At 56.1% G+C, this 23,289-nt stretch overlaps 1 long non-coding RNA gene across 1 annotated transcript in view; it reads right to left on the minus strand.

The window, feature by feature from the left end:
• LOC144954943 (uncharacterized) overlaps positions 1 to 23,289 on the minus strand; it is a 45,438-nt gene that overhangs the window by 19,427 nt on the left and 2,722 nt on the right. The window contains exons 3-4 of the long non-coding RNA XR_013641445.1: positions 11,178 to 11,227; positions 4,498 to 4,596 (exon numbers count right to left, since the gene is read on the minus strand). This is a non-coding gene — a long non-coding RNA (uncharacterized LOC144954943). The remainder of the gene's footprint in view (positions 1 to 4,497; positions 4,597 to 11,177; positions 11,228 to 23,289) is intronic.

A 23,289-nucleotide genomic window follows, 5' to 3' on the forward strand; every position in this document is an offset into this window, starting at 1 on the left:
GCTGCCAATACTCTGTCGGGAGCTGGATTGATACCGCCTGGATCTCTACGGTATTCAGGAAATCCGGTGGACTGATTCTGGTGTGGGTAAGGGAGGCTGCCGATTGCTCTGTCGGGAGCTGGACCGGTACCGCCTGGATCTCTGTGCAGAGGAGAGGCTGCCACTACTCTTGTCGGGAGCTGGACCGGTACCGTCTGGATCTCTGTGGTATACAGGAGGTCTGTGGACTGGTTCTGCTGTATTTGTGGATGAGAGGCTGCCAATACTCTGTCGGGAGCTAGATTGATACTGCCTGGATCTCTGCGGTATTCAGGAAATCCGGTGAACTGATTCTGGTGTGGGTAAGGGAGGCTGCCACTCCTCTGTCGGGAGCTGGACCGGTACCGTCTGGATCTTTGTGTGTTATACAGGAGGTATGATGGACTGGTTCTGCTGTATTTGTGGAGGAGATGCTGCCACTACTCTGTCGGGAGCTGGATTGGTTACCCCTGGATCTCTGTGGCTTTCAGGATGTCTGCTGGACTGGTTCTGGTGTGGGTAAGAGATGCTGCAGATTGCTCTGTCAGGAGCTGGACCGGTACCGCCTGGATCCCTGTGACTTTCAGGATGTCTGGTTCTGCTGTATTTGTGGAGGAGAGGCTGCCACTCCTCTGTCGGGAGCTAGATTGATTACCCCTGGATCTCTACGGTATTCAGGAAATCCGGTGGACTGGTTCTGGTGTGGGTAAGAAAGGGTGCCGATTGCTCTGTCGGGAGCTGGACCGGTACCGCCTGGATCTCTGTGGCTTTCAGCATGTCTGGTTCTGCTGTATTTGTGTAGGAGAGGCTGCCAATACTCTGTCGGGAGCTGGACCGGTACCGTCTAGATCTCTGTGGCTTTCAGGATGTCTGCTGGACTGGTTATGGTGTGTGGGTGTGGAGGGGAGGCTGCCACTCCTCTGTCAGGAGCTAGATTGGTTACCCCTGGGTCTCTACGGTATTCAGGAAATCCGGTGGACTGATTCTGGTGTGGGTAATAGAGGCTGCCACTCCTCTGTCGGGAGCTGGACCGGTACCGTCTGGATCTCTGTGTCGTATACAGGAGATCTGTGGACTGGTTCTGCTGTATTTGTGGAGGAGAGGCTGCCAATACTCTGTCGGGAGCTGGATTGGTTACCCCTGGATCTCTGTGGCTTTCAGGATGTCTGCTGGACTGGTTCTGGTGTGGGTAAGAGATGCTGCCGATTGCTCTGTCGGGAGCTGGACCGGTACCGCCTGGATCTCTCTTGAGAGGCTGCCACTTCTCTGTCAGGAGCTAGATTTGTTACCCCTGGATCTCTACGGTATTCAGGAAATCCGGTGGACTGATTCTGGTGTGGGTAAAAAAGGGTGCCGATTGCTCTGTCGGGAGCTGGACCAGTACCGTCTGGATCTCTGTGGTATTCAGGATGTCTGTGGACTGGTTCTGGTGTGGGTAAGAAAGGCTGCCGATTGCTCTGTCGGGAGCTGGACCGGTACCGTCTGGATCTCTGTGGCTTTCAGGATGTCTGGTTCTGCTGTATTTGTGTAGGAGAGGCTGCCACTCCTCTGTCGGGAGCTGGACCGGTACCGTCTAGATCTCTGTGGCTTTCAGGATGTCTGCTGGACTGGTAATGGTGTGTGGGTGTGGAGGGGAGGCTGCCACTCCTCTGTCAGGAGCTAGATTGGTTACAACTGGATCTCTACGGTATTCAGGAGATCCGGTCGAGAAATTCTGGTGTGGGTAAAAGAGGCTGCCACTCCTCTGTCGGGAGCTGGACCGGTACCCTCTGGATCTCTGTGTGGTATACAGGAGATCTGTGGACTGGTTCTGCTGTATTTGTGGAGGAGAGGCTGCCACTCCTCTGTCGGGAGCTGGACCGGTACCGTCTGGATCTGTGTGTTATACAGGAGGTCTGTGGACTGGTTCTGCTGTAATTGTGGAGGAGAGGCTGCCACTCCTCTGTCGGGAGCTGGACCGGTACCGCCTGGATCTCTGTGTGTTATACAGGGGGTCTGTGGACTGCGTCTGCTGAATTTGTAGAGGAGAGGCTGCCAATACTCTGTCGGGAGCTGGACCGGTACCGTCTGGATCTCTGTGGTATACAGGAGATCTGTGGACTGTTTCTAGTGTGGGTAAGAGAGGCTGCCACTCCTCTGGCGGGCGCTGGACCGGTACAGTCTGGATCTCTGTGGCTTTCAGGATGTCTGGTTCTGCTGTATTTGTGTAGGAGAGGCTGCCACTCCTCTGTCGGGAGCTGGACCGGTACCGTCTAGATCTCCGTGGCTTTCAGGATGTCTGCTGGACTGGTTATGGTGTGTGGGTGTGGAGGGAAGGCTGCCACTCCTCTGTCAAGAGCTAGATTGGTTACCCCTGGATCTCTACGGTATTCAGGAAATCCGGTGGACTGATTCTGGTGTGGGTCAGAAAGGCTGCCACTCCTCTGTCGGGAGCTGGACCGGTACCGTCTGGATCTCTGTGGCTTTCAGGATGTCTGGTTCTGCTGTTGTTGTGGAGGAGAGGCTGCCAATACTCTGTCGGGAGCTGGACCGGTACCGTCTGGATCTCTGTGGTATACAGGAGGTCTGTGGACTGGTTCTGCTGTATTTGTGGATGAGAGGCTGCCAATACTCTCTCGGGAGCTAGATTGATACCGCCTGGATCTCTGCGGTATTCAGGAAATCCGGTGAACTGATTCTGGTGTGGGTAAGAGAGGCTGCCACTCCTCTGTCGGGAGCTGGACCGGTACCGCCTGGATCTCAGTTAGTGTTATACAGGAGGTATGGTGGACTGGTTCTGCTGTATTTGTGGATGAGAGGCTGCCAATACTCTCTCGGGAGCTAGATTGATACCGCCTGGATCTCTGCAGTATTCAGGAAATCCAATGGACTGATTCTGGTGTGGGTAGGAGAGGCTGCCGATTGCTCTGTCGGGAGCTGGACCGGTAACGTCTGGATCTCTGTGGCTTTCAGGATGTCTGGTTCTGCTGTATTTGTGTAGGAGAGGCCGCCAATACTCTGTCAGGAGCTAGATTGATACCGCCTGGATCTCTGCGGTATTCAGGAAATCCGGTGGACTGATTCTGGTGTGGGTAAGCAAGGCTGCCACGGATCTGTCTGGAGCTGGACCGGTACCACTCGGATCTCTGTGTGTTATACAGGAGGTCTGTGGACTGATTCTGGCTCCTGCCACCATGAGGGGTGGACAGTCCTCTACTCGGGGCAGGAGACTGCCAAACAACAGGGAGTGGCTCTTCTTCTGAACAAAAGAATGAAGGGGGCGTGGGAGCGTGGCGGTGAGGTGTGGGAAGCTGTAAGCCCCAGGCTACTTTGGGGAGAAGCTGCCACTCCTCTGTCGGGAGCTGGACCGGCTGGTGGTGGTTGCGGTGGTGGTTGTTGCGGTGGTTGTTGTGGCTGGTGGTTGTGGTAGCGGTTGTTGCGGTGGTGGTTGTTGCGGTGGTTGTTGCGGTGGTTGTGGTAGCGGTTGTTGTTGCGGTGGTTGTGGCTGGTGGTTGTTGCGGTGGTTGTTGCGGTTGTGGTGGTTGTTGTGGTTGTTGCGGTGGTTGTTGCGGTTGTTACGGTGGTTGTTGCGGTGGTTGTTGCGGTCGTTGTTGCGGTTGTTACGGTGGTTGTTGCGGTGGTTGTTGTGGTTGCGGTGGTTGTTGCGGTTGTTACGGTGGTTGTTGCGGTGGTTGTTGCGGTTGTGGTGGTTGTTGCGGTTGTTGCGGTGGTTGTTGCGGTGGTTGTTGCGGTTGTGGTGGTTGTTGCGGTCGTTGTTGCGGTTGTTACGGTGGTTGTTGCGGTGGTTGTTGCGGTTGCGGTGGTTGTTGCGGTTGTTACGGTGGTTGTTGTGGTAGTTGTTGCGGTTGTGGTGGTTGTTGTGGTTGTTGCGGTGGTTGTTGCGGTGGTTGTTGCGGTTGTGGTGGTTGTTGTAGTTGTTGCGGTGGTTGTTGCGGTGGTTGTGGCTGGTGGTTGTGGTAGCGGTTGTTGTTGCGGTGGTTGTTGCGGTGGTTGTTACGGTGGTTGCGGTGGTTGTGGCTGGTGGTTGTGGTAGCGGTAGTTGTTGCGGTGGTTGTTGCGGTGGTTGTTGCGGTTGTTGTTGTGGTTGTGGTTGTTGTGGTTGTTGTTGTGGTTGTGGTTGTTGTGGTAGTTGTTGCGGTGGTTGTTGCGGTTGTGGTTGCGGTTGTTGTTGTGGTTGTGGTTGTTGCGGTGGTTGTTGCGGTGGTTGTTGCGGTTGTGGTGGTTGTGGCTGGTTGTGGCGGTGGTTGTTGTGGTTGTTGCGGTTGTGGTTGCGGTTGTGGTTGCGGTTGTGGTTGCGGTGGTTGTTGCGGTTGTTGCGGTTGTTGCGGTTGTTGTTGCGGTTGTGGTGGTTGTTGCGGTGGTTGTTGCGGTGGTTGTTGCAGTGGTTGTGGTGGTGGTGGTGGTTGTGGTTGCGGTTGTTGTTGTGGTGGTTGTTGCGGTGGTTGTGGTGGTTGCGATGGTTGTGGTGGTTGCTGCTACCTTGATGGTGGCGAGTTCGCGTAGGTCGACCTCCCCACGGAGATGGACGCCGCACTCGGAGCGAACTCTCCACCTGTCCACATCTAGACCCACTCCCACCTCAACAACAACAACAACAACAACAACAACCACTACCACTACCACTACAACCGCCACCACCACCAATCCAACCTCAACAACAACAACAACCACAACCACTACCACTACAACCGCCACTACCACTACAACCGCCACCACCACTCCCACCTCAACAACAACAACAACCACAACCACAACCACTACCACTACAACCGCCAACACCACTCCAACCTCAACAACAACAACAACAACCACAACCACTACCACTACAACCGCCACCACCACTCCCACCTCAACAACAACAACAACAACCACAACCACTACCACTACAACCGCCAACACCACCACCACTCCCACCTCAACAACAACAACAACAACAACCACAACCACTACCACTACAACCGCCAACACCACCACCACTCCCACCTCAACAACAACAACAACAACAACCACTACCACTACCACTACAACCGCCACCACCACCAATCCAACCTCAACAACAACAACAACCACAACCACTACCACTACAACCGCCACTACCACTACAACCGCCACCACCACTCCCACCTCAACAACAACAACAACCACAACCACAACCACTACCACTACAACCGCCAACACCACTCCAACCTCAACAACAACAACCACAACCACAACCACTACCACTACAACCGCCAACACCACTCCAACCTCAACAACAACAACAACAACCACAACCACTACCACTACAACCGCCACCACCACTCCCACCTCAACAACAACAACAACAACCACAACCACTACCACTACAACCGCCAACACCACCACCACTCCCACCTCAACAACAACAACAACAACAACCACAACCACTACCACTACAACCGCCAACACCACCACCACTCCCACCTCAACAACAACAACAACAACAACCACAACCACTACCACTACCACTACAACCGCCACCACCACCACTCCAACCTCAACAACAACAACAACCACAACCACTACCACTACAACCGCCACTACCACTACAACCGCCACCACCACTCCCACCTCAACAACAACAACAACCACAACCACTACCACTACAACCGCCACCACCACTCCAACCTCAACGACAACCACTACCACTACAACCGCCAACACCACTCCAACCTCAACAACAACAACAACCACTACCACTACAACCGCCACCACTACCACTCCAACCTCAACAACAACAACAACAACAACCACTACCACTACAACCGCCACCACCACTCCAACCTCAACAACAACAACAACAACAACCACTACCACTCCCACCTCAACAACAACAACAACAACAACCACTACCACCACTCCCACCTCAACAACAACAACAACCACAACAACCGCCACCACCACTCCCACCTCAACAACAACAACAACAACCACAACCGCCACCACTCCCACCTCAACAACAACAACAACCACAACAACCGCCACCACTCCCACCTCAACAACAACAACAACAACCACAACCGCCACCACCACTCCCACCTCAACAACAACAACAACAACCACAACAACCGCCACCACCACTCCCACCTCAACAACAACAACAACAACAACCACAACCGCCACCACCACTCCCACCTCAACAACAACAACCACTACAACCGCCACCACCACTCCCACCTCAACAACAACCACAACAACAACCACAACCACTACCACTACAACCGCCACCACCACTCCCACCTCAACAACAACAACAACCACTACAACCGCCACCACCACTCCCACCTCAACAACAACCACAACAACAACCACTACCACTACAACCGCCACCACCATTCCCACCTCATCAACAACAACCACAACCACCACTACAACCGCCACCACCACTCCCACCTCAACAACAACCACAACCACCACTACAACCGCCACCACCACTCCCACCTCAACAACAACCACAACCACTACAACCGCCACCACCACTCCCACAACAACAACAACCACAACCACCACTACAACCGCCACCACCACTCCCACCTCAACAACAACAACAACCACAACCACCACTACAACCGCCACCACCACTCCCACAACAACAACAACCACAACCACCACTACAACCACCACCACCACTCCCACCTCAACAACAACAACCACCACAACCACCACTACAACCGCCACCACCACTCCCACCTCAACAACAACAACAACCACTACAACCGCCACCACCACTCCCACAACAACAACAACCACAACCACCACTACAACCGCCACCACCACTCCCACCTCAACAACAACAACAACCACAACCACCACTACAACCGCCACCACCACTCCAACCTCAACAACAACAACAACCACTACAACCGCCACCACCACTCCCACAACAACAACAACAACCACCACCACTACAACCGCCACCACCACTCCCACCTCAACAACAACAACCACCACCACTACAACCGCCACCACCACTCCCACCTCAACAACAACAACCACCACCACTACAACCGCCACCACCACTCCCACCTCAACAACAACAACCACCACCACTACAACCGCCACCACCACTCCCACCTCAACAACAACAACAACCACAACCACCACTACAACCGCCACCACCAATCCCGCCTCAACAACAACCACAATCACAACCACCACTACAACCGCCACCACCACTCCCACCTCAACAGCCACAACCACAACCGCCACTACAACCGCCACCACCAATCCCGCCTCAACAACAACCACAATCACCACCACCACCACGGTGACATCACCACGGGGCCTGTGCCAGGCTAGGTGCACCAGGAGGTCACGTGACAGACCCAGCAGCTGTACCCCCCCTACTGTGCCAGGCTAGGTGCACCAGGAGGTCACGTGACAGACCCAGCAGCTGTACCACCCCCTACTGTGCCAGGCTAGGTGCACCAGGAGGTCACGTGACAGACGCTACCAGCTGTACCACCCTCTACTGTGCCAGGCTAGGTGCAGGAGGAGGTCACGTGACAGACGCTACCAGCTGTACCACTCTACTGTGCCAGGCTAGGTGCACCAGGAGGTCACGTGACAGACCCAGAAGCTGTACCAACCCTACTGTGCCAGGCTAGGTGCACCAGGAGGTCACGTGACAGACCCAGTAGCTGTACCACCCCTACTGTGCCAGGCTAGGTGCACCAGGAGGTCACGTGACAGACCCAGCTGTACCACCCCTACTGTGCCAGGCTAGGTGCACCAGGAGGTCACGTGACAGACCCAGCTGTACCACCCCTACTGTGCCAGGCTAGGTGCAGAAGGTCACGTGACAGACCCAGTAGCTGTACCACCCCCTACTGTGCCAGGCTAGGTGCACCAGGAGGTCACGTGACAGACCCAGTAGCTGTACCACCCCCTACTGTGCCAGGCTAGGTGCACCAGGAGGTCACGTGACAGACGCTACCAGCTGTACCACCCTCTACTGTGCCAGGCTAGGTGCACCAGGAGGTCACGTGACAGACGCTACCAGCTGTACCACCCTCTACTGTGCCAGGCTAGGTGCACCAGGAGGTCACGTGACAGACCCAGCAGCTGTACCACCCCTACTGTGCCAGGCTAGGTGCACCAGGAGGTCACGTGACAGACCCAGCTGTACCACCCCTACTGTGCCAGGCTAGGTGCACCAGGAGGTCACGTGACAGACCCAGCTGTACCACCCCTACTGTGCCAGGCTAGGTGCACCAGGAGGAGGTCACGTGACAGACCCAGTAGCTGTACCACCCCTACTGTGCCAGGCTAGGTGCACCAGGAGGTCACGTGACAGACGCTACCAGCTGTACCACCCTCTACTGTGCCAGGCTAGGTGCACCAGGAGGTCACGTGACAGACCCAGCAGCTGTACCACCCCCTACTGTGCCAGGCTAGGTGCACCAGGAGGAGGTCACGTGACAGACGCTACCAGCTGTACCACCCTCTACTGTGCCCGGCTAGGTGCACCAGGAGGTCACGTGACAGACCCAGCTGTACCACCCCTACTGTGCCAGGCTAGGTGCAGGAGGAGGTCACGTGACAGACCCAGTGGCTGATGCACCACCTGTGCCCCCTACTGTGCCAACTTGCTGTGCTTTAGCCACCCGGCGCTCCGCTCGTTGTTGTGAGCGTCGCTCCTCCGCCCTCCGTTGTTGTTGGAGGGCGACTGCCTCCAACTGCCCAGTAGCCTCAAGGTGCACCTAGCCTGGCACTGCCCAGTAGCGTCCTTCACGAGCCTCCTCCACTGAGGCCGATCTTGACACCGCTGGTACCAGTCATCGGCAAGTCCACTCAGCTCCACGTCCTCATGTACCACATCACTCCATCTCTTCTCTAGCCCGTGTCACTCACACACTCACCCACTCACTCACCCACTCACCCACTCACTCACCCACTCACCCACTCACTCACCCACACACTCACCCACCCACTCACCCATCACTCCATCTCTTCTCTAGCCCGTGCCGCGCCCGTTTAGCCCCCTCGATCCGGCCGAACAAAAGCTGTTTAGGTATGCGGTGGCTGGGCATGCGGGCTACATGACCCAGCCAACACAGCCTTGCCTGCCGGAGGAGCTCACCGATGGGACTTTGTCCAGATCTTTGGATGCGCCGATGCCGGAACAGCGTGTTGGTAATTACAAGCCCATGGGCTGCACAAAAATCTAGCAGCCTCCTACCGTTGTTATTGAGCTGATCTGGCCCATGCCTTGCAATCACTCCAGACCAGGTGCCAGCATCATGGCCAACTCGGGCATTGAAGTCACCCAACAAGATGACTCTGTCCCGAGTGGCCACTTTAGCCAGCACCTGTGACAGGAGGTCATAGAAGGCTTCTGACTCATCGGCTTTGCCTGCATCCCTCCACGGATGTTCGTCTTCGGTGGGGGCATAAGTAACCACGACCACCACTCCTCGCCTCCGGTTGATGGGAAGGCGAGCCCAAAGTAGCCTGGGGCTTACAGCTTCCCACACCTCACCGCCACGCTCCCACGCCCCCTTCATTCTTTTGTTCAGAAGAAGAGCCACTCCCTGTTGTTTGGCAGTCTCCTGCCCCGAGTAGAGGACTGTCCACCCCTCATGGTGGCAGGAGCCAGAGCCGGTCCACCGGACCTCCTGAATACCGCAGAGATCCAGGCGGTACCGGTCCAGCTCCCGACAGAGGAGTGGCAGCCTCTCCTCTGAGCACACTCACACAATGACCAGTCCACCGGACCTCCTGAATGCCACAGAGATCCAGATGGTACCGGTCCAGCTCCCGACAGAGGAGTGGCAGCCTCTCCTACACCACCATCACCACCACTATCCCCCACAATCACCATCACCACCACGACTACCATCACCACCTCCATCAGCACCTCCATCACCACTACCATCACCACCATCATCACCACCACCACCCCCATCACCACCTCCATCACCACGACCACCACCCCCATCACCACCACCTCCATCACCACCTCCATCACCACCCCCATCACCACCACCCCCATCACCACCCCCATCACCACGACCACCCCCCATCACCACCACCCCCATCACCACCTCCATCACCACCTCCATCACCACGACCACCACCCCCATCACCACCACCCCCATCACCACCTCCATCACCACCTCCATCACCACGACCACCACCCCCATCACCACGACCACCCCCCATCACCACCACCCCCATCACCACCTCCATCACCACCTCCATCACCACGACCACCCCCCATCACCACCACCCCCATCACCACCTCCATCACCACCTCCATCACCACGACCACCACCCCCATCACCACCACCCCCATCACCACCTCCATCACCACCCCCATCACCACCACCCCCATCACCACCTCCATCACCACCTCCATCACCACGACCACCCCCCATCACCACCACCCCCATCACCACCTCCATCACCACCTCCATCACCACGACCACCACCCCCATCACCACCACCCCCATCACCACCTCCATCACCACCCCCATCACCACCACCCCCATCACCACCTCCATCACCACCTCCATCACCACGACCACCCCCCATCACCAACATCACCACCACAACAACCACCACAACAACCAACACCACCACGACAACAAAGACCACCACAACCACCACAACACAACCACTTAACCATCGCATCAACAACAGCCACTTACAACTGCAGGGACCACAACCAAAACCACCACCACCACAACAACAACAAAGTTTATGATTGGCAAGTTGGTCACGTGGTGATGATGGTGATGGTGGTGATGGTGGTGATGATGGTGGGGGTGGTGATATTGGTGGTGGTGATGATAGTGTTGGTGATGATGGTGATGGTGGTGATGATGGTGATGGTGGTGGGGGTGGTGATATTGGTGGTGGTGATGATAGTGGTGGTGATGATGGTGATGGTGGTGATGGTGGTGATGATGGTGGGGGTGGTGATATTGGTGGTGGTGATGATAGTGGTGGTGATGGTGATGATGATAGTGGTGATGATGGTGATGGTGATGATGGTGATGGTGGTGATGGTGATGATGGTGATGGTGGCGGTGGTGGTGGTGATGATGGTGATGGTGGTGATGATGGTGATGATGGTGATGGTGGCGGTGGTGATGGTGATGGTGGTGATGGTGGTGATGGTGGTGATGGGTAATTACCTTGCCAATTGCTGGATCTTCCAACAACTCCTGGAGATCGTGTGGAATTTCTGTCAACAACAACATCATCATCAACAACATCAACAACATCAACAACATCAACAACATCAACAACATCAACAACATCAACAACATCAACAACATCAACAACATCAACACCATCACAATCATCAACAACATCAACAACATCAACAACATCAACACCATCATCAACATCAACACCATCACAATCATCGCCAACAACAACAACAACAACCGCCAATCGTCACTCACTCACCCACTCACTCACTCACCCACTCACCCACTCACTCACCCACTCACCCACTCACCCACTCACTCACCCACTCACCCACTCACCCACCCACCCACCCACTCACCCACTCACCCACCCACTCACCCACCCACTCACCCACCCACTCACCCACTCACCCACCCACTCACCCACTCACCCACCCACTCACCCACTCACCCACCCACTCACCCACTCACCCACTCACCCACCCACCCACCCACTCACCCACCCACCCACCCACTCACCCACTCACCCACTCACCCACCCACTCACCCACCCACTCACCCACTCACCCACTCACCCACCCACTCACCCACTCACCCACCCACTCACCCACTCACCCACCCACCCACCCACTCACCCACTCACCCACTCACCCACCCACTCAACCACTCACCCACCCACCCACTCACCCATTCACCCACTCACCCACCCACCCACTCACCCACTCACCCACTCACTCACCCACTCACCCACTCACCCACTCACCCACCCACTCACCCACTCACCCACTCACTCACTCACCCACTCACTCACCCACTCACCCACTCACTCATTCACCCATTCACCCACTCACCCACCCACTCACCCACTCACTCACTCACTCACCCACTCACCCACTCAGTCACCCACTCACTCACCCACTCACTCACCCACCCACTCACCCACTCACCCACCCACTCACCCACTCACCCACTCACTCACCCACTCACTCACCCACTCACCCACTCACTCACCCACTCACTCACTCACTCACCCACTCACTCACTCACCCACTCACTCACTCACCCACTCCCCACTCACTCACCCACTCACTCACTCACCCACTCACTCACCCACTCACTCACTCACCCACTCACTCACCCACTCACCCACTCACTCACCCACCCACTCACCCACTCACCCACTCACCCACTCACCCACCCACTCACCCACTCACTCACCCACTCACTCACTCACCCACTCACCCATTCACTCACCCACTCACCCACTCACTCATTCACCCACTCACCCACTCACCCACCCACTCACCCACTCACCCACTCACCCACTCACTCACTCACCCACTCACTCACCCACTCACTCACCCACCCACTCACCCACTCACCCACTCACCCACCCACTCACCCACTCACCCACTCACCCACCCATTCACCCACTCACCCACTCACTCACCCACTCACCCACTCACTCACCCACTCACCCACTCACTCACTCACTCACTCACCCACTCACTCAACCACCCACCCACTCACCCACTCACCCACCCACCCACTCACCCACTCACCCACCCACTCACCCACTCACCCACTCACCCACCCACTCACCCACTCACCCACCCACTCACCCACTCACCCACCCACTCACCCACCCACCCACTCACCCACTCACCCACTCACCCACTCACCCACTCACCCAGCCACCCACCCACCCACTCACCCACTCACCCACCCACTCACCCACTCACCCACTCACCCACTCATTCACTCACCCACTCACTCACCCACTCACTCACTCACCCACTCACTCACCCACTCACCCACCCACTCACCCACTCACTCACCCACCCACTCACCCACTCACCCACTCACTCACCCACTCACCCACTCACCCACTCACTCACCCACCCACTCACCCACTCACTCACTCACTCATTCACCCACTCACCCACCCACTCACCCACTCACCCACTCACTCACTCACCCACCCACTCACTCACTCACCCACTCACCCATTCACTCACCCACTCACTCACCCACTCACTCACCCACTCACCCACCCACTCACCCACTCACCCACTCACCCACCCATTCACCCACTCACCCACTCACTCACTCACCCACTCACCCACTCACTCACCCACTCACCCACTCACTCACTCACCCACTCACCCACTCACTCACCCACTCACCCACTCACTCACCCACTCACCCACTCACTCACTCACTCACCCACTCACTCACCCACTCACTCAACCACCCACCCACTCACCCACTCACCCACCCACCCACTCACCCACTCACCCACCCACTCACCCACCCATTCACCCACTCACCCACTCACCCACACCACTCACCCACTCACCCACCCACTCACCCACTCACCCACCCACTCACCCACCCACCCACTCACCCACTCACTCACCCACTCACTCACTCACTCAACCACCCACCCACTCACCCACTCACCCACCCACTCACCCACCCACCCACCCACCCACTCACCCACCCACCCACTCACCCACTCACCCACCCACTCACCCACTCACCCACTCACCCACCCACTCACTCACCCACCCACCCACTCACTCACCCACTCACTCACCCACCCACTCACCCACCCACTCACCCACTCACCCACTCACTCACCCACTCACTCACCCACTCACCCACTCACCCACCCACTCACCCACTCACTCACCCACCCACTCACCCACTCACTCACCCACTCACTCACCCACTCACCCACTCACCCACTCACTCACTCACCCACCCACTCACCCACTCACCCACTCACCACCCACTCACTCACCCACCCACCCACTCACCCACTCACTCACTCACTCACCCACCCACTCACTCACACACTCACTCACCCACCCACTCACCCACTCACCACACACCCACCCACTCACCCACTCACCCACTCACTCACTCACCCACTCACTCAACCACCCACCCACCCACTCACCCACTCACCCACCCACCCACCCACTCACCCACCCACTCACCCACTCACCCACCCACTCACTCACTCACCCACCCACTCACCCACTCACCCACCCACCCACTCACCCACTCACTCACTCACCCACCCACTCACTCACTCACTCACCCACTCACTCACCCACCCACTCACCCACTCACTCACCCACCCACTCACCCACTCACCCACTCACCACCCACTCACACACCCACTCACCCACTCACCCACCCACTCACCCACCACTCACCCACTCACTCACCCACCTCACTCACCCACTCACTCACCCACCACTCACCCACTCACCCACTCACTCACCCACCCACTCACTCACTCACTCATTCACCCACTCACCCACTCACCCACCCACTCACCCACTCACCCACTCACCCACTCACTCACTCACCCACTCACCCATTCACTCACCCACTCACTCACCCACTCACTCACCCACCCACTCACCCACTCACCCACTCACCCACCCACTCACCCACTCACCCACTCACACCACCCATTCACCCACTCACCCACTCACTCACTCACCCACTCACTCACCCACTCACCCCACTCACTCACCCACTCACCCACTCACTCACTCACCCACTCACCCACTCACTCACCCACTCACCCACTCACTCACCACTCACCCACTCACTCACCCACTCACTCAACCACCCACCCACTCACCACTCACCCACCCACCCACTCACCCACTCACCCCACCCACTCACCCACTCACCCACCCACTCACCCCACTCACCCACCCACTCACCCACTCACCCACCCACTCACCCACCCACTCACCCACTCACTCACCCACTCACTCACTCAACCACCCACCCACCTCACCCACTCACCCACCCACTCACCCCACCCACCCACTCACCCACCCACTCACCCCACTCACCCACTCACCCACCCACTCACCCACTCACCCACTCACCCACCCACTCACTCACCAACCCACCCACTCACCCACTCACTCACTCACCCACCCACTCACTCACTCACTCACCCACTCACTCACCCACCCACTCACCCACTCACTCACCCACCCACTCACCCACTCACCCACTCACTCACCCCACTCACTCACCCACTCACCCACTCACCCACCCACTCACCCACTCACTCACCCACCCACTCACCCACTCACTCACCCACTCACTCACCCACTCACCCACTCACTCACTTCACCCACCCACTCACCCACTCACCCACTCACCACCCACTCACTCACCCACTCACCACCCACTCACTCACCCACCCACCCACTCACCCACTCACTCACTCACCCACCCACTCACTCACTCACCCACTCACTCACCCACCCACTCACCCACTCACTCACTCACCCACCCACTCACCCACTCACCCACTCACTCACTCACCCACTCCCCACTCACTCACCCACTCCCCACTCACTCACCCCTCACTCACCACTCACCCACTCACCCACTCACTCACTCACCACCACCCACTCACCCACTCACCACCCACTCACTCACCCACCCACCCACCACACCCACTCACTCACTCACCCACCCACTCACTCACTCACTCACTCACTCACCCACCCACTCACCTACTCACCCCACTCACTCACCCACTCACCCACTCACTCACCCACTCACTCACTCACTCACCCACTCACTCACCCACCCACTCACCCACTCACTCACCCACCCACTCACCTACTCACCCACTCACTCACCCACTCAACAACAACAACAACCGCCATTCACCACTAAGTGGCGGTGACGTCACCACGACGCTTGTGCCAGGCCAAGTGCACCTTGAGGCTACCACGTGAAGTGTCGAACGCCCGCTGGCAGGAGGTCACGGGGCAGACCCAGCAAGTGCCATGGGTTGTACTGCTGTGCCAGGCTAGGTGCATGAGGAGGTCACGTGACAGACCCAGCAGGTGCCATGGGTTGTACTGCTGTGCCAGGCTAGGTGCATGAGGAGGAGGTCACGGGGCAGACCCAGCAGGTGCCATCGTGAGCAGAGGGTCAGGGGACTCCGAAAGCACGAAGAACAACCCAGAGCCCAGGCCTACTGATGGTATCATAGGCCTTGACCAGGTCAATAAAGCAGAGATGTAGGTCTTGTTGGAATCCCCTACACCTCTGCTGTAGCAGACGGACAGAAAATATGGCATCTGTGCACGAGGACCGCCCTTTCCTGAAACCGCATTGGGGCTCCGCAAGCCTCCCCTCAGCGTGCCTGGCAAGGCGATGTTGAATAATCCTTGCCAGGACCACACACTACACACAAGAAAAACCACATCCACACACAACAACAACCACAACCACACACACTACACCATCATGAAGGTCCTTAATGATCGTGAGCAGAGGGTCGGGTACTCCGAAAGCACGAAGAACAACCCAGAGCCCAGGCCTACTGATGGCATCATAGGCCTTGACCAGGTCAATAAAGCAGAGATGTAGGTCTTGTTGGAATTCCCTACAACCTCTGCTGTAGCAGACGGACAGAAAACATGGCGTCTGTGCAGGACCGCCCTTTCCTGAAACCGCATTGGGGCTCCGCAAGCCTCCCCTCAGCGTGCCTGGCAAGGTGGCGTTGAATAATCCTTGCCAGGACCACACACTACACACAAGAAAAACCACATCCACACACAACAACAACCACAACCACACACACTACACCATCATGAAGGTCCTTAATGATCGTGAGCAGAGGGTCGGGTACTCCGAAAGCACGAAGAACAACCCAGAGCTCAGGCCTACTGTTGGTATCATAGGCCTTGACCAGGTCAATAAAGCAAAGATGTAGGTCTTGTTGGAATTCCCTACAACCTCTGCTGTAGCAGACGGACAGAAAACATGGCGTCTGTGCAGGACCGCCCTTTCCTGAAACCGCATTGGGGCTCCGCAAGCCTCCCCTCAGCGTGCCTGGCAAGGCGATGTTGAATAATCCTTGCCAGGACCACACACTACACACAAGAAAAACCACATCCACACACAACAACAACCACAACCACACACACTACACCATCATGAAGGTCCTTAATGATCGTGAGCAGAGGGTCGGGTACTCCGAAAGCACGAAGAACAACCCAGAGCCCAGGCCTACTGATGGCATCATAGGCCTTGACCAGGTCAATAAAGCAGAGATGTAGGTCTTGTTGGAATTCCCTACAACCTCTGCTGTAGCAGACGGACAGAAAACATGGCGTCTGTGCAGGACCGCCCTTTCCTGAAACCGCATTGGGGCTCCGCAAGCCTCCCCTCAGCGTGCCTGGCAAGGTGGCGTTGAATAATCCTTGCCAGGACCACACACTACACACAAGAAAAACCACATCCACACACAACAACAACCACAACCACACACACTACACCATCATGAAGGTCCTTAATGATCGTGAGCAGAGGGTCGGGTACTCCGAAAGCACGAAGAACAACCCAGAGCTCAGGCCTACTGTTGGTATCATAGGCCTTGACCAGGTCAATAAAGCAAAGATGTAGGTCTTGTTGGAATTCCCTACAACCTCTGCTGTAGCAGACGGACAGAAAACATGGCGTCTGTGCAGGACCGCCCTTTCCTGAAACCGCATTGGGGCTCCGCAAGCCTCCCCTCAGCGTGCCTGGCAAGGTGGCGTTGAATAATCCTTGCCAGGACCACACACTACACACAAGAAAAACCACATCCACACACAACAACAACCACAACCACACACACTACACCATCATGAAGGTCCTTAATGATCGTGAGCAGAGGGTCGGGTACTCCGAAAGCACGAAGAACAACCCAGAGCTCAGGCCTACTGTTGGTATCATAGGCCTTGACCAGGTCAATAAAGCAGAGATGTAGGTCTTGTTGGAATTCCCTACAACCTCTGCTGTAGCAGACGGACAGAAAATATGGCGTCTGTGCAGGACCGCCCTTTCCTGAAACCCCATTGGGGCTCCGCAAGCCTCTCCCCAGCGTGCCTGGCAAGGCGATGTTGAATTATAATCATTGCCAGGACCACACACTACACACAAGAAAAACCACATCCACACACAACAACAACCACAACCACACACTACACCATCATGAAGGTCCTTAATGATCGTGAGCAGAGGGTCGGGTACTCCGAAAGCACGAAGAACAACCCAGAGCTCAGGCCTACTGTTGGTATCATAGGCCTTGACCAGGTCAATAAAGCAAAGATGTAGGTCTTGTTGGAATTCCCTACAACCTCTGCTGTAGCAGACGGACAGAAAATATGGCATCTGTGCAGGACCGCCCTTTCCTGAAACCCCATTGGGGCTCCGCAAGCCTCTCCCCAGCGTGCCTGGCAAGGCGATGTTGAATTATAATCATTGCCAGGACATTTCCCGGCCTCACACTGAGGAGTGAGATGGCCCCTGTAGTTGTTACAGTCTGTGCGGTCCTCCTTCTTAAAGAGCGGGGACCACCAGGGCATCCTTCCAATCCTGTGGAAACCCGTCCAGTGGCCCAGACTGTTGTTATGATGTCGTGTAGGGCAGTCTGTGCACAAACGCCACCCTCCATCAGCATTTTCGCTTTGGAGATCATCTCTGCCCCGGTGCCTTTACCTGGTCTCAGACCTAAACCTCGGCCATTTCCCCCTCGACATCAGGAGGAGTGGGGGACGACGCCAACCCCAGGCACAAGCGACGATGACATTCTCGCTTGCAACTTTCATCGGCTAAGCTGAGACCCAGGCCACTAAGGGTTTGAATGGGGGTCCTGGGTGTACACCCGCCACCACCGGAGCGGAAGAATGGCAGGCGCATCTTACAGATGACTAGTCGATTTGTCAGAGGGCAGATCAGCTCCACGGTAGGTCCTGGTGTCAAGGACATGGGCCCGCATCCGCTGGTACGTCACTACGCATGACCGTGACCCAAAACACACGGCCAAGGCAACAGAGGTGTGGCTCAAGAAGAAGGACATTGAGGTCCTGGAGTGGCCTTAGCCAGTCTCTAGACCTTAATCCCAAATCAATTCTGTGGAGGGAGCTGAAGGTTCGAGTTGCCAAACGTCAGCCTCGAAACGTGAACGACTTGGAGAAGTCTTCTTGGTTCGTTCGGTAAAGTCCCGTAGAAGGGAAGTAATAAAATAATAGAAATAAAACATGATACAATAATTATTATATTATTAAAATAATTATTATTTTATTATGTAGAAGGGAGGTAATAAAATAATACAAATAAAACATAATAAAATAATTATTATATTATTTTATGTTTTATTTTTATTATTTTAGTACTTCCCTTCTACGTGGCGACTTTACCGAAAGAACCAAGAAGATGAATCCCTGCTGCTGCGGTCACGAAAGCTTCAAATCGAGACTTGGAGAAGATCTGCAAAGAGGAGTGGTGGGACAAAATCCCTGCCGAGATGTGTGCAAACCTGGTGGCCAACTACAAAAAACGTCCGACCTCTGTGATTGCCAACAAGTACTAAGTCGTGTTTTTTTGCAGAGGGGGTCAAATACTTATTTCCCTCGTTAAAATGCAAATCAACTTATAACATTTTTGACATGCGCTTTTCCGCATTTTGCTGCTGTTATTCTGTCTCTCACTGTCCAAATAAACCGTTAACATTCTAGACTGATCATTTCTTTGTCAGTGGGCACACGTACAAAATCAGCAGGGGATCGAATACTTTTTTTCCCTCACTGTAAGTAACCACGACCACCACTCATCGCCTCCGGTTGACGGGAAGGCGAGCCCAAAGTCGCCTGGGGCTTACAGCTTCCCACACCTCACCGCCACGCTCCCACGCCCCCTTCATTCTTTTGTTCGGAAGAAGAGCCACACCCTGTTTGTTTGGCAGTCTCCTGCCCCGAGTAGAGGACTGTCCACCCCTCATGGTGGCAGGAGCCAGAGCCGGTCCACCGGACCTCCAGAATGCCGCAGAGATCCAGGCGGTACCGGTCCAGCTCCCGACAGAGGAGTGGCAGCCTCTCCTCTGAGCACACTCACACAATGACCAGTACACCGGACCTCCTGAATGCCACAGAGATCCAGATGGTACCGGTCCAGCTCCCGACAGAGGAGTGGCAACCTCTCCTCTGAGCACACTCACACAATGACCAGTCCACCGGACCTGCTGAATGCCGCAGAGATCCAGGCGGTACCGGTCCAGCTCCCGACAGAGGAGTGGCAGCCTCTCCTCTGAGCACACTCACACAATGACCAGTACACCGGACCTCCTGAATGCCACAGAGATCCAGATGGTACCGGTCCAGCTCCCGACAGAGGAGTGGCAGCCTCTCCTCTGAGCACACTCACACAATGACCAGTCCACCGGACCTGCTGAATGCCACAGAGATCCAGGCGGTACCGGTCCAGCTCCCGACAGAAGAGTGGCAGCCTCTCCTCTGAGCACACTCACACAATGACCAGTCCACCGGACCTCCTGAATGCCACAGAGATCCAGGCGGTACCGGTCCAGCTCCCGACAGAGGAGTGGCAGCCTCTCCTCTGAGCACACTCACACAATGACCAGTCCACCGGACCTCCTGAATGCCACAGAGATCCAGATGGTACCGGTCCAGCTCCCGACAGAGGAGTGGCAGCCTCTCCTCTGAGCACATTCACACAATGACCAGTCCACCGGACCTCCTGAATGCCACAGAGATCCAGATGGTACCGGTCCAGCTCCCGACAGAGGAGTGGCAGCCTCTCCTCTGAGCACACTCACACAATGACCAGTCCACCGGACCTCCTGAATGCCACAGAGATCCAGATGGTACCGGTCCAGCTCCCGACAGAGGAGTGGCAGCCTCTCCTCTGAGCACACTCACACAATGACCAGTCCACCGGACCTCCTGAATGCCACAGAGATCCAGATGGTACCGGTCCAGCTCCCGACAGAGGAGTGGCAGCCTCTCCTCTGAGCACACTCACACAATGACCAGTACACCGGACCTCCTGAATGCCACAGAGATCCAGATGGTACCGGTCCAGCTCCCGACAGAGGAGTGGCAGCCTCTCCTCTGAGCACACTCACACAATGACCAGTCCACCGGACCTCCTGAATGCCACAGAGATCCAGGCGGTACCGGTCCAGCTCCCGACAGAGGAGTGGCAGCCTCTCCTCTGAGCACACTCACACAATGACCAGTACACCGGACCTCCTGAATGCCACAGAGATCCAGATGGTACCGGTCCAGCTCCCGACAGAGGAGTGGCAGCCTCTCCTCTGAGCACACTCACACAATGACCAGTCCACCGGACCTCCTGAATGCCACAGAGATCCAGGCGGTACCGGTCCAGCTCCCGACAGAGGAGTGGCAGCCTCTCCTCCGCAGTGAGCGTTCGAACAGTCCACGTGGCCACACGAAGTGGCTTTTCGTTGTTTCTGTGTGTGTGTCTGTGTCTCTGTGTGTGTGTATGTCTCTGTGTGTGTCTGTGTCTCTGTGTGTGTCTGTGTCTCTATGTGTCTCTGTGTGTGTGTGTGTGTGTGTGTCTCTGTGTGTGTCTCTGTGTGTGTGTCTGTGTCTCTGTGTGTGTGTGTGTATGTCTCTGTGTGTGTCTGTGTCTCTGTGTGTGTCTGTGTCTCTATGTGTCTCTGTGTGTGTGTGTGTGTCTCTGTGTGTGTCTCTGTGTGTGTGTCTGTGTCTCTGTGTGTGTCTCTGTGTGTGTGTCTCTGTGTGTGTCTCTGTGTGTGTGTCTCTGTGTGTGTGTCTGTGTCTCTGTGTGTGTGTCTCTGTGTGTGTCTCTGTGTGTGTCTGTGTGTGTGTCTCTGTGTGTCTCTGTGTGTGTGTCTGTGTCTCTGTGTGTGTGTCTGTGTCTATGTGTGTGTCTCTGTGTGTGTCTCTGTGTGTGTGTCTCTCTGTGTGTGTGTCTCTGTGTGTGTCTCTGTGTGTGTCTCTGTGTGTGTCTCTGTGTGTGTCTGTGTGTGTGTCTCTGTGTGTCTCTGTGTGTGTGTCTGTGTCTCTGTGTGTGTCTCTGTGTGTGTCTCTGTGTGTGTCTGTGTGTGTGTCTCTGTGTGTCTCTGTGTGTGTGTCTGTGTCTCTGTGTGTGTGTCTGTGTCTCTGTGTGTCTCTGTGTGTGTGTCTGTGTCTCTGTGTGTGTGTCTGTGTCTCTGTGTGTGTCTCTGTGTGTGTCTCTGTGTGTGTGTGTCTCTCTGTGTGTTTCTGGAGGAGCCCCGAGGGTAAAGATTCAATCTCCTGGCTCCGCCAATTTGGGGTTTGGCCAGGAGACGTCTTAGACGCCTGTCCCCCCGGGGCCTCCGGCACAAGCTGATTAGTTAGATATTTAAGTTTAATTGGTGGTTCACTGGTGATTAATTGAAGGTGGAGGGGTTACCAGCCCCTCGCACCGGTCCAGAGCCCCCATCACCACCATCACCACCATCACCACCACCATCACCACAATCACCATCACCACCACCACCATCACCACCATCATCACCACCACCACCACCACCATCACCACCACCACCACCACCATCACCACCACCACCACCACCATCATCACCACCACCACCATCACCACCACCATCACCACCATCACCACCATCACCACCACCACCACAACCATCACCACCATCACCATCACCACCACCACCACCACAACCATCACCACCATCACCACCACCACAACCATCACCACCATCACCACCATCATCACCACCATCACCACCATCATCACCACCACCACCATCACCACCACCACCACCACCACCATCACCACCACCACCACCACCATCATCACCACCACCACCACCATCACCACCACCATCACCACCACCACCATCACCACCACCACCATCACCACCACTACCATCACCACCATCACCACCACCACCATCACCACCATCACCACCATCACCATCACCACCACCACCACCACCACCATCACCACCACCACCATCACCACCATCACCACCACCACCACCACCATCACCACCACCACCACCACCACCATCACCACCACCACCATCACCACCATCACCACCATCACCACCACCACCACCACCATCACCACCATCACCACCACCACCATCACCACCATCACCACCATCACCACCACCATCAGCACCATCACCACCATCACCACCATCACCACCACCATCACCACCATCACCACCATCACCACCACCACCACCACCATCACCACCACCATCACC

This window comes from Lampetra fluviatilis, unplaced genomic scaffold, assembly GCF_964198595.1.
Source record: "Lampetra fluviatilis unplaced genomic scaffold, kcLamFluv1.1 SCAFFOLD_569, whole genome shotgun sequence".
NCBI lineage: Eukaryota > Metazoa > Chordata > Hyperoartia > Petromyzontiformes > Petromyzontidae > Lampetra > Lampetra fluviatilis.